Consider the following 14,488-nt stretch of genomic DNA (forward strand, 5'->3'; position numbering starts at 1 on the left):
ATATATATATATATATATATATATATATATATATATATATATATATTACACATGTATTTGTATATATATCAGTTAAAATTAAAACTAATTTTAAGAATACAACCTGTGGTATCTCAAATACATAAATACATGTAGATAATATGTATATATAATATCTGTATATATACACATTATGTATATATGTGTATATAGATCATATTTATATGAATATATATATTTATATACATATATAACTAAAATGTTAGTTCCTTTCTGAACTTTATTCTCATGCAAACAATAAATTAACCATTATCTACATCTGATTTTCAAATTATATTTATTCCTTTGAAATAAACAAAAGCTGCAGCAATAACAGCAATACTAAACCTTGCTTTTGGCACATGAAAGAAAATAGCAGGAAGAAATTCTCTTCAGCATAAAAAATGTAAAACGTTTAAAATGTGACAAGTTGCTTATAACACAGAGACTCATATTTCTTGTTCAAATTGCCTTTGGGGCATCAACTTCATTATGCTCTCTCCTGGTTTATAAAGATATTTTTAAATTGTCTCACTATGAGACAAACTGAGAGTAAGTAGAAAGAATTCCAATACTCTAAGCAGATGAAGTTCAGAGCTCTGATTTTAAAGTTTATCTAATGTAGGTGGTTCTGGTGATTAACAATAAGCTTGCTGAATACATATTTGGAAATGCCAGTCAATTTGTATGTCTGAGAAACAACAATAACTAAAACAGATATGATCCTGGAGACATAAAATGAAATGAAAGAAAGCATATGTAAGTAATTAGAAAGAAAACTGCAATGATAAATACAAAGAGGCATTGTTAAAATAGATTTTAGTAAGCAAAGATCAGTGTTAAATGTCAATGATGTCCAAATATATGGCATCCAAGCAGAGACAAGAGAGATGAAGGCAGTGGGGGAATAACAATATGACCTTTGCAGAGGATGGGAAAGTCATATAAACTCTTACATCAGGGAAACAACAGCAGTGTTTTAAAAACCAAAAACAATGAAGGAGGGTTAAGTGCTCAAGATTATTCACATCATTTCCTGGCAAGTTGGTATCTATTTGAAATGGGTGTTGTCTACTCATTTTCACAGTTTACTGAAGAGAGGACAGTTTCAAACTAACATCATCAAATCAAAATGACACACAGTTAATGGTCAAACAAAGGGGAGAGTCCAGGATAAATTATACAAGATCATACATGGAAATTTTTCAGATTAGGTTTCTGGTAGAAAATATATATATAATGTAATCTAATTTGGTTCAAACATATCTAAAATTAGGCCAATTTACCTTAGGTCACATGGAAATCCCCCAAACAAACCAGGCTGTTGATCAGACAACAGCTTAGTCTCTTCAAACTGGCAGCAGGATGTTGTTAGGAAGGACAACACCCTTACATCTCATTGGGTATGAGATTGGAGCTTATATGCAGCCTTCACCCCTATCTTTTAGTTTCTTTGGTTTGAGAAGATACTTGCAGGCTGGTATATTGCAAGAAAAACATAATCACTAGCCCATATTCAAAACCTTTGACCTACAGTCTGCCTTCCCAGCAATATATGCTAGAGCAACAAACAGTGCAAAGAACTTGAAGGAGTAACCAATGTCTGGTTTGACTTGAGGCCCACTCCACTAGATGGGTCTCATCAAACCCAATATTACCTTGATGATCAAGAACAAGAGTCTAAATATCCCAAAGACAGGGTAAAACCAAATACTACTTACTATCTTATATATCATATATCATATATCTATGTCATATATTTATATCGATATCAGTATCAGTATAGTTATAGATATATGATATATGGTATTTTGCTATACTCATAGATCACAGTCTTGCTCAGTCATCATCATAGAAAGTTACTCTTTCACCAGACAGAAAGAGATGAAGAGACCCATCGTCAGAAAGATACATGGAGAAAGAGTCTTTGGAACATATAAACCTGTAAATGGAATGCTTCCTTCAATTCCTCTCCTCAGAGCTCAAATAATTCCTTGAAAGAAGAGGATCAAAGAGTGTAAGAGCCATAGGGAATGTGGAACACCATGAGAGCAAGGCTCACTGAACCAATTAAGCAAAGTACATATGAGCTCACAGAGACAGAAGAAACAAGCACCGGGCTGATAAGGCTCTACATGAGGTCCTCTGTGTTTATATTAATAGCTATTAGCTTAATGTATTTATAGGACTCCTGACTATGAGAAAGAATAGGTTTCTGATTCTTGTCCCTCTGTTAGAACTTTTTTTCCTCCTGTTGGATTACCATATGCAATTTCAATAGAATAGTTTTTAATCTCATCTTATTGTATTTTATTTTGTCTGTTTGGTTGTTGACTCTTAGAAACCTGTTTTCTAATAAGAGACAAAAAGGAAGTGGATCTGGATGGGAGGGGAAGTAGGAAGGGAATGGAATGATTAGGAAAACTACAGTCTGATATATTTAATGAGAAAATCTGTTTTAATAAAAAAGAAAACAATTCAATAGATAAATAAATAAATAAATAAATAAATAAATAAATAAAAATAAAAACAAACAAACCAGCGTATGACAAGGCAAACAAACAGGGGAAAAAAGCCAAATAAAAAGCACCAGAAACACATACAGATATAGAGACATGCAGTAAGACACATAGAAAATCCATAAAAAGACAAAATAAAAAAACATGATAGAGAAGCAAAAAGACCCAAAAGTTTTTTTTTTTAAAAAAGCTTGCCAAATAAGATTTTATGAGACAAACAAACAAATAAATTTCCAAAACTGCCATCACTTTTGTCTTGTGTTAGCCAGTTATTGTTGAGCATGGCCCCTAGCCTCATATGTGGTTTGTGTACTTAGGGAAATTTAGTTGGCCAAAATTGATTTTTTTTCTTTAAAAGTAAGAATCATTTGGAGATAGCTTCTCGGTTATACACTGGAGCTTATGTCCACTTCCCCTGTCAGTGCTAGAACCCAATTTGGCTTAGAACTTTGCATGTCAGTGGCTATGTAAGTTCTTATATACACCAGTTCTGTTGTGTCTAGAAAGCCTTGTTTCCTTGGTGTTGTCATCTTCACTGACTTACCATCTGTCTGCCTCCTTTCCCAGAGTTTCCTGATTCTAGAGGGAAAGATTTTGCTGGAGACATATCACTTAGAACTGTGTGTTCAGAGATCCCTCACTCTCTGCACATTGTTCAGTTGTAGGTCCCTGTATTTAATACCATCTACTGTAAGAGGAAGATTCTATGATGATGATTTCCCAAGACAATGATCTATGAGTATAAAAGAATGATACTACGAGTCATTCTCTTGCTATGTTTCTTTAGGTTTTTCCCTAAATCCATGAACTCTCTAGTCTCAGGTTCTTGACCATACTAGCAAAGATAGGGATGGGTTGCTTCTCATGCAATGGACTTTAAATCCAATCAGATATTAGGACATAACTCCAACAAGCCTCGTGCTACTCTTGTGCCAGTACATGATGCATGTAGAGAAGGCTTGTAGGTTTGAACTCACCTATTTCCTCCATTAGCATATGGAATATCTTCCACTACCTTTCAGTATTGAAAACTAGACAATATTGGCGAAGGCTTTAGGTAGATGGCAGTCATTTTTAATGAGTTGTGTGGGTATGATCCTCAACAATAAGGTCTTGTCAACAGTTTTAAGAGAACAACCAACAACCTTAGCGATACCATGATATGTTTGGGGTTTTTCTGGGCCATTTCAGCAAACAACTTGATTATATGTAACTCATTCTTGGCACTGAAGATATAATTTGGTGGAAAGGGATATCCAGTTTCAGGCTTTATCTGTCCTGTTATTTGTTGATCCTGCTTGAATTTCTTTCAGCTCTTTACCTGTGAATTTTATAATTTCATTTTTAACAGCTGATTGGGTAAATGTATAACATTTTTAAAAAATCTGTTCATCCACTGACAGACTTCTAGGCTGTTTCCAATTTCTGGCTATTATGAGTAGGGCAGCAATGAATAGCTCATCACAAGTGTTTTTGTGGTAGAATATAGAATACTTTGGATATAAGTCCAATTATGCTATAGCTGGATATCAGGGTAGATCAATTCCCATCTTCCAGAGGAAATACCACGTTGAATTCTATAGTAAATGTATACCTTTCCACTCCCATCAGCAATTGATGAGTGTTCTCTTTACTTTACATTCTTACCATCATGAGCTATCATTTTTGCTATTTATCTTGGCCAATAAAACATCTGACTAATGAAATTTCAAAGTAGTTTTGATTTGCATTCTACTAATGAGTAAGGATAAGGAACAATATTTTCTCTCATCTATTCATGTTTCACCTTGGGAGAATTCCCTGTTTAGATATGCACCCTATTTTTAAATTATGTTATCTGTTTTTTAATGTCTAGCTTTTGGAGTTTTTTATATATTTTAGATATTAGGCTTCTATCATATGTGTAGTTGGTGAAATGTTTACTTGTTCTGTAGCCTGTCATTTTTTTCTGAATAAAAGTGTCCTTTCCCTTGCAGAAGCTTTCTAGGTTTGTGGAATCCAATTACTTAATTGTTAGTACTAGAGTTTGTGTTCTATTCAGACATTCCTTTCCTGTGCCAATGAGTTCAAGAGCTTAACTATGTATATTAAACAGGAAATAAACAATAAGCTGTGAACAAAGAAAGTTTTCCTTTGCTAAAACATGATAACTATTGAAAGGTGTTTTGTTGTACATGTATTTAAGAGCTTGTTGCACAGATTCGAACCTCTTACAAGCAAGGTTCTAGAAGGATTCTGCCACAACATTGCCATTATTAATAACAGTGGTTGATACTCAGTTGGACAGCAAAAGTCTTTCTGAACAGCTAAGTCTCCTGAATGAAACTTTTAAGATGAACATGTTAAACATAGTTATTTCCAAGCATGGAAAGTGGAAGCTGAGAATAATGAAAAGGAAACTGGATGTTCAGTTCAGTGTTTCCTAGCATTTAAACTTTCTTTTAAACAATGAAAATAGATTTTTCCTGTTGTTATAATAAAAATGTTTTATACTTTTAAATTTTTCTTTCAGGATGGCCTTATCTAACATCAATGGGAGGGGAGGTCCTTGATCCTGTGAAGGTTTGATGCCCCAGTGAAGGAGAATGCTAGAGCAGTGAGGTGGGAGTGGGTTGGTGCATGAAGGTGCATCTTCATAGAGGAAAAGGGGAGGGAGTAGAGGGGAATAAGATGGGTGATTTGTGGAAAGGTAACCGGGAAGGGGGATATCATTTGAAATGCAAACAAATAAATAATTAATAAATATAAGAATTAGAAAACTATAATTAGTACACACTCATGTTATGTTGGGGGTGATTGACAAGTAGGAAAACACAGAGAGTAGATTATGGTATTTTATCTGTCTTATCCAATAAAAATGTTTCATATCTGAACAACTTCAAGAGAAAAATACTAAAGTATCACAAAAATTTGTAAATCTTAAATAATAAAAATGGTTTTAAAATTAATTCAAAGAACAGGGAAAATTGATGACAAATATAGCACATAGTTAACTTTTATTTTTAAAATTTTAGTGACACATTACACTTCATCCACTATAACAAAATATGGAGAATTACAGTTGCAATCAGTATAAAATTGTTTACAATACATGTTAAATTCTCTTTCATACTAAGTGTGTGCAATAGCACTGTATCTCAGATGGGATTGTTCCACCATGGATCAGTAGCCACAGTGTTATATTCTGGAAGAAAAACACAGGTATGAAACTAAGCTTATTGAAAGAGAAACCTTGGAGGACAGATTTGTGGTACAGCATACACATAGCTTTGCAAAGGTGGCTCTATATTCAATTTCCAGCACCGTGTGGAAGAAGCCCATTATTTTCAAAGAAATGTCTCTTGGTATTTCTTTTTTTTAACCCATTTTCTTATTGAAGTGTTATCTTTTCACTACATAATTTTGAAAATTAAAATCACAAATAATATATATTCTATACTGTAATATATATATATATATATATATATATATATATATATATATATTCTACATTCCAGATAGTAGTCTTGTTTTACTAGTTTTATAGTTTGCAAGGATTTAATCCTTGACTATAACTTACCATATATAACTTCTTAATAGAGGTTTTGATGGCATAAAATATTTTAAATGTACAACAAAATGATATACAAAATAGACAAAGAAAATGAATCAAGGGCCATAAGTAAAATAAATTACTTGGCCACATGTTTTTCATGTAAGCCAACAAATAATAGAATAAAATATATGTAATCTAAAATGCAAAGATGCCATTTTCCCATGTAGAATTTAGAATAGAGAGTCAAGCTCATTGGACAAATGTGTCCTCCAAGTTGCTCAATGGTGTGCTATGTGGACCATTTATTTTACTGTGTTTAGAATGCAAATAGTCCACATTTCTTGGATAATAGATTATCAATGTGTATAAATCTAGAATAAAATAAACCTATTTGTCAACCATTTGAATTCTTAAAAGGTAGCTGAGGAAATTAATTATGGCATATGAAGAACTTTAAGTTTGACAATTCAATGTGTATATTAACAAAAACAAAGAAAAGAAACAAGAAAATAGGAATATACTGTAGCCCAGGGTTAGAAGGAACATATTCTAGTCATGTTACCAAGCAATGCACAGTTAATAAATTACAAAAATCTTAATACTCTTAGAAAAATAGCCTATGTAATTCTGAGTAAATGTATCTGAAGACAGAATACCAAAGTATTTTCAATCTTAAAATATGCAATTGTCTGTATAAAAAAATACTATAATTCAATTATATACTTTTCCATACTCAAAAACTAGATTAAACATTACTTTCAATAGCAATATAATTATATTCTATGGCATACATTGTGGGGAGCAGGTGTGACCAAGTCCTGTGATCCCTGTTTACCAAGAACCTGAGCCTACTGATCCTGTGCTACTACTGATCCAGGAGAGGGGTCAGGGACTAGGTCAGAGGACTGGTGAAAAACAAAAACAGGATGTGCCCCAGGGGGGATGGAGGAGAAGGCTGTTTGAGAAAGCAGTTGGAGAAAGCTGTTGGGGAAAAGTTGTTTGGGAGAAAGCTGTTTGAGACTGCTGTGGGAAAAAGCTGTTTGAGACTCCTGTGGGAGAATGCTGTGGGAAAAATGCAGGTGGGGAAAGAAGCTGGAGAAACCTTCTTTGGCGTTTGTGCCATTTTTTCTGTCTCTGCCTGTCAGAGTTTGGGGTTTGCAGCATTTGGTGGTCCTTATGGGGAATCTAAACACTGCATCTGGTGGCCCATATGGGGAAGCTGAACATTGTATCTGGTGCCCCAAGTGAGGAAGAAAAGAAGAAAAGGCCAAGAAGAAAGAAGCAGAAAAGAAAGCAAAAGCAGAAGCCAGGTGGAAGGAACAGGAAGCCAAAGAAAAGCAAAGACAAGCTGAATTAGAAGCTGTCCTATTGGCTAAGGAGAAAGAAGAGGAAGAAGTTAGAAAAAGGAAAGGCAGAAACTTCGGAACTCATGCACAAGCCAGCAGCAGGAGTTGGCTGTCCTCGACTCACAGTTGGGGCATAAAAGGAAGGAGCTGCTTCTACTCCAGGACAGCCTCGCCCAAGCAAAAGCTGACCTCCAGGAAGCCCTGACATTGGGGGAGACGTAAGTTGCTGAGAAGTGCAGTCACATTAGGGAATTAAAATCACTTCTGGAAGAACTAATTTTTCAGAAAGGAGAACTGAATGTCCACATTAGTGAAAAGAAGACTCAGTTCACACTTATAAAGCAGGAAATGGAGAAAGAGGAAGAGAATCTTCAAGTAGTTATAAAGCAGCTGTTGAAACATAAGACTAAACTAAAGAATGTTGCAGACATACTGCATCTTGAAACAAAACGAGCTCCAAGCTCTGAAGCTACAGCATGACCAGAAGGTGGTGGAGCTGGAGAAGGCACAGGTGGATGTGCTGGAGGAGAAACTAGAGCTAGAGAATTTGCAGCAGATAGCGCAGCAACAGAGAAGGGAGCTAGAATGGCAGAGACAGCTCCTGCAGAGAGACAGGCAGGAGACAGAGTGAGTGAGGGCAGAGAGCCAGGCCCTGCAGTCCTGCATTGAATGTCTGAATATGGGGGAGTTCCATGGTAAGTAAGAAAGAGGCTCCCCAGTGATGGGATGGAGTTAAAGTTCCCAGTACAGGGACAAGTCAAGCTCCTGGGGTTATGGGACCTAGTTAGGCTCCTGGTATAGGAACAAAATTAAAAGTAAAGAAAGCAGGAGGAGATTGCTTCAAAAGTAAAAGTAAGAGTGGTGTTGGTGCAGCTGTTAGCAATTTGGATTTTAGTTAAATCTTGCCTAGCGGACAAAAGTAGAAAGTTTTCCTGTGGCCAGGCTGGGCATTTACTGGAAAGACCCTGATCAGGTTTTGGTATGGAACAAGGGGAGCAGTGTGTATCTTTCCACATGATCAAGAAAATCCCCTTTGGGTGCTAGAAAACTTGACATGACTATGGAGAGAGAAACCTACCGATAAGTATGGTGATGGCTCAGAAGAGAGAGTTTTGGGGGATAGTGAAGGACCTTCCCCTACCAGTTCCCCTAAGTGTTGATGCTGGTGTTTATCCCATATTCTTTGCAATGCCTTGTTTAATGTATCCTTGAAGGGGAGTCTGTGCTTTTCTGTGGGAAATAATTGTATGGTACCTCCCTTTTTCTTTTTAGTTAGTAATAGGACTAGTTCTTTTGAATTAGAATACTCCAATATCACATGCTTTTTGCCTCAATGCTGGAATGCTACTAGACAGCCCCCCCCCCCGGCAATGGTGACCAGAATACCCACAGCCATATCCTGGCCTCTGGAGGTGCAGGAGGGTCAGTTGTCAGTGCTCCTAAGAAATAGGAGAGATTTTGGAATTATAGCCGCCATCAATACAGCAGTGATTGGAGATGCTGTGGTGGATGGTATGCATGTGCAGGTGGGCACAGGCTGACCAAAGACTACTGACTCAAGCTATGGTGGCTATAGAGTCAGGTAATTCACCCCATGTTTGGCTCAGTATGCTGTATCATTAATCCATGACTGGCAAGACTCTCACATGTGCATACCAACCTAAGACAGGGTTGTGAAAATGAGTTCACCACACCAATGATGGGTAAGGATGCAACATGGTTGAGGGCAACCTAACACAGATGGGACCCCAGAGCCATTTTAATTAAAGAGAAAGGGGGATATGTGGGAAGCATGTATGATCAGGCCCCGTGATCCCTGTTTACCAAGAACCTGGGTCTGCTGATCCTGTGCTGCCCGCCTGTGCTGTCCATCTGATGAGTCACTGGCCTCCCTGGCTGAACTCTGACCAGACCCAGGAAAGGGGGGAGGGACTAGGCCAGAGGACTGGTGAAAAACAAAAACAGGATGTGCCCCAGGGGGAGGGAGTAGAAAGCTGTCTGAGAAAGCAGTTGGAGAAAAGCAGTTGGAGAAAGCTGTTGGGGAAAAGCTGTTTGGGAGAAAACTGTTTGAGACAGCTGTGGGAAAAAGCTGTTTGAGACTGCTGTGGGAGAAAGCTGTTTGAGACTCCTGTGGGAAAAAGCTGTTTTGAGAATGCTGTGGGAAAATGCAGGTGGGGAAAGAAGTTGGAGAAACCTTCCTTGGTGTTTGTGTCATTTTTCCCCATCTCTGCTGGTCAGAGTTCGTGGTTTGCTTTATAAAATGTTTTTCTGTATAAAATATTTAGGATAACCTTTCTGTGGTCATTACATATATATACATTATTTACTGAAAAGCTTTCAGTATTAGAGTGGTATATTGAGGTGTTTCTTGACAATAAAAATGAAACATATCATACATCGGTTTAGATACAAATACACAATGATACTGGAATCCCCAAAAAAGCTTATTATCATAAACATTTTGCTATTGTTTTGTTCATAGTAATTTTAGACAAATTAAATGAGATGTTCCATGATCACTTTTAAAGGATTTGGAAAATTGTTCCAGGAATATTGTTATACATTATTATGAAAGTGTCATTTATTGAAAATATTCCTGTTTTATAAGCTATCTATTTCACTGCATGACAATCAGAATATACATAGGATAGAACACAGGAAGCTATATTCAACCAGTACTGAACCTGACAAGAATACAAAGAGGAGATGGTAACCTTAAAGAATGGAAGTAAATTGGATTTCTGAAAGTCTTTTAGTTTTAATAATATACAGCGTCATTAGTATCACAGAAAATTAAAACACAAACTTTTTTAGGTCAGAGAAACATTACTTTAATTGGTTTTCTTTCATGTAACAGACAGTGCAATCACATTTCAGGATTTTTGAAGACTGCAAGTCTGACCTGAAGCAGAGTTAATTCAATGAATTACTTTCACCATTTTAAATTATATGACTCTTACTAGAATATTTGTGAGTTTATTTTTAAGATAAATAGCATGAAGTAATCCATTTTGATTCAAGAATGCATTGGATATATTTTCCATTGCTTCTGAACATTGTGGAATATTAGGATAATGTATTTTTGCTTTTATTATTCTCCCAAATGAAAATTTATATATTTTAAAAGAATATCGCCATCAAATTTTATTTTAATGTAAACAAAACATATTTAAGTGTGCTTACATAAACCATGCAGGTCAAAACGAGAACAATTTCTGTAGTCTGTAATTCTCCCAGAAGAGGAATTTCAGCTAAACTATTTTGAAAACAAATTTCTCTGCATTAAAAAGGGAGAGAAGCAACTATTTGCCCTTTAGTTGACATGCTATGTCTCTGAGGTCACAGAATTCATTATAGAAATTACTCTCCTTCCTATATTCTTAATGGCATCCTAATGACCTTACAAAATAAACACCTACAGCAATGAAGATTTGTCAGTGTCACTGAAACATTTCTATTAGGTTCTGTATCTTAAATGCATCTCAATAGCTAATGTACCTAACTTAGGCAACAGGCTGTGCAAAGAGCAAGAGGTACTACAACCTTCAAGAGGAAGTGGAAAGGAATGAGATGCTGAGCTGTGCCTTGAAGGAGCTATTGAGGTCTCTCCTGCTCCTTCTTTCCCTACCCCTATCCCTCTCTCTCTTCCAGTCCCCTACCCCTCTATATCCCTCTCCCATGGCTTACACAATCAATATCCTTTCCATGTTTCCTGCCATGATGCACTGTCTTCTCAGGAACAAAAGCCATTGAGAAAATCTCTTAAGACTTGAACACAAAATACATTTGTTCCCCCTTGTTTGCCTCTGATACTTTTTCACAATCATCAAAAACTAACTATACTAAGACATACAAGATTCAGAAGGAAAACTCATTATCCTTAATTAAAACTTTGGCATTTCATTCAACATTTGTGATTTTACTTTAATTTGACATGCATTTTAATGATTTTTTTCACTACTCTTACTTAAGTATATTTGTGCCTGCATGAGTTTACATACATCACATGAATGGACATGCCCAGAGAAGCCAGAAAATGTTTGGCCTATAAAACTGGAGTAGCCTGATGTGGGTTTTTGAATCAAAGGATGCTGATCCTCTTCAAGAGCTCTAGAAGCTTTTAAAGAACGAGCCTTTTCTCCCACACCTTGTTTCTATTTTGGAAGGTAACAAAAATAATCAGTATTTGCTGAGAACAAAATGAAGTTTTGAAATATGTATCCTAATGGTAGAGCTAGTAAGTATTTACAAATGTATACATTCTACATTTATCATGTTCTCAATAAAAACAGGATATATTCTGTTGTCAAAAGTGTATTACATATTGTTGACCTTGATTACTGAGCTTTCTCATTATACTCTAAGTCACACCTGAGGGCAGTGCCTGACTTATTTTACTTTGATCCTAAATTTCAAGAAAATTGCCACTCTATTGCTGGTTAATTTGGCAGATTGACACTATTTACTTTCATAAAATAAAAATAACCATGCATTTAGGAACATTTAATTATAAAATATATATTTAACTTAAATAAGTTAAAGAAATATAATTAACTGGGAATTAGTGTATGTAGCAGTGCTTGCTAAATTTAAGAGTGAATCAAATTGTGTTGTGGAACACCTGGTTTTGTTTGTTTGTTTGATGGGTTGGTTTTGTTATTTTGTTATTTTGTGGCAGTCTTCTCTTCTTCTTCCTCCTTCTTTAATATTGTACATTGAAATGGAAATAAATACGAGTATGGATGCTTTCTTTAACCAAGATAGTTTCCTAAAGAGGACATAAGCTCTTATTGTCAAAAGATCAGCCAGGTTGGGAAATAGCTATTTATAAAGAGAGAGCTTTAGACCACTAACTTTAGCATTCATTCCAGTGTGTCAGCTCACCACTTAAGCCTCTTTCATCCATTTAGTTTACATATTAAATTCACCTTATGGCGTAAAACTACTCCAAGACTCTGATTGATCCAATTCAATGCAGAAGATCAGAAGTACAAGGTCAATTAGAAAAACAAAAACATGTGTTGTGTATTGAGATCATAAATACTCTGTTTTTCTTTACTATTGATCTCAGATTAAATTTTCTCTTATTTAGCTCTCTATTGGCCTACTGTCATAACCTGTTGGGATAAAATTATGTGGACCTTTATTCATGATCATCTTGCCCTTTTATATTACAGCTGCCTCATTATTACACCTAATAGTTTTAAATATTACAAAGGGGGTTTTCCATAATGTCTCAAGAAATACTTTGAGAAAAGAATAACTCTGCCTAAATTATATAATTCCATCCAAACTATGTCTTGATGATCGAAGATAATTACTGCTTATGGGTGATATTCTTCTTTGCCTGATTAGCTCTTGGCATAAGAAATCTTCAAACAAGGATTATAGCTTGAATTCAATATAGATAGATAGATAGATAGATAGATAGATAGATAGATAGATAGATATAGATATAGATATAGATATAGATATACTTTACAACAGTGCTATGGACTGGATAAATTGGTTAAGTGAGATAGTAGCAAAGCTTCAGAACATAAAACTTATCTAATGCATAAGAAATGCTGAGTATAGGGAAGAAGAACTTCTCAGGAAGCACTGTAGAGCACTGTAGAACTCTGACAAAGCTGGAACAATTAAATACAGTGTTAGGGTTCATTGCTGTGACAAAACACCTGAGAAAGTCAGCATGAAGAATAAAAGACTTGTGTTGGCACATGGGTTTAAGAGGCTCTAGTCTAAGATTAGGCTGTGAACTTGAGTCAAGACTAAACATTATGACAGAGCAGAAAATTAGTGGTGGAGACAACCAGTTTACTTTATGTAGACAAGAAACAAAGAGAGCATAAATGACAGAGAAAAGAAACATCAACTATCAACCATCAACTATCAAACAAACTCACATCAATATAAGGAATCAATGAAAGAAGGAGGAATTGATTCTTTGAGAAAATCAGTAAGGTAGAAAAAACTCCTTATCTAAATTAGCTAAAAGCTGGAGAAAGAATTTCCAAATTAGTAAAATTAGAAATTAACAGAATGACAAAACAAATGTCACTAAAGAAATCCAAAGAATCACAAGGGCATAATTTAAACAAGTGTACTTGACCAAATTGGAAAATCTAAAAGAAATGAAGAATTTTCCCAATATGTATAACTTACAAAAGTGAAAATCAAGATTGATAAGCAATGTAAAGATATATAACCTCTAGTGAATCAGAAGCAATCATTAATACTATCCAAACTAAAATAAATAAATATATAAATAAAAGCCCTTAACCCTGATAGTTTTAGTATAGAATTCTACCAGACTTGAAAGAGTTAATGACAGTACTCTTCAAATCTTTACACTAAATAGAAACAAAAAGAACATGCCCCAGTTCATTTTCTGAAGCCAGTTACCCTAATACCTAAACCACCCCAATACCACATAATCACCAAACAAAGAAAGAGAAGTACAGACCAATTTCCCTTAAGAACCGAGATGCAAAGTAATCAATAAATACTTGCATATCAAATCCAAGAAAACATCTAAAATATCATCTACCATGGTCAAGTAGGGTTCATCTGGAGATTTGAGGATGGTTCAACATACATAAATCAATAAATGTAATCCACTATATAAAAAACCAAAAGACAAATTCTGAATAATTTTCTCATTAGATGAAGAAAAGACCTTTGGCAAAATCCAGCATCAGTTCATATTAAAAGTCCTGGAGGAATGAATGGTACTAAGTATATACCATAACATAATAATGGCCATTTGCAGTAAGTTAAAATCAACTTAAATGAAGGGAAATGCAAAGCAGTTTCACAAAAATCAGGAATAAGACAAGGTCTTCCACAATGATTATTTCTTATTAATTTTTCTTTGGAATAAAATATCACATTATAACCCTCTCTTTTTACCCCCAATCACATGCATGTCATTTCTTCCAAATTAGTGGATTCACTTTAGTTATTTGTTATTGTTACACATTTGTGTGTGTCTGTTTCTTTTTCTCTCTGTGTATTAATTAGTAAACATGTAAATAAAACCTGCTGAGTCCCTTTATTGGTGCTTGTAT

This window comes from Mus pahari, chromosome 9 (genome assembly GCF_900095145.1).
Source record: "Mus pahari chromosome 9, PAHARI_EIJ_v1.1, whole genome shotgun sequence".
NCBI classification, from domain to species: Eukaryota; Metazoa; Chordata; class Mammalia; order Rodentia; family Muridae; genus Mus; species Mus pahari.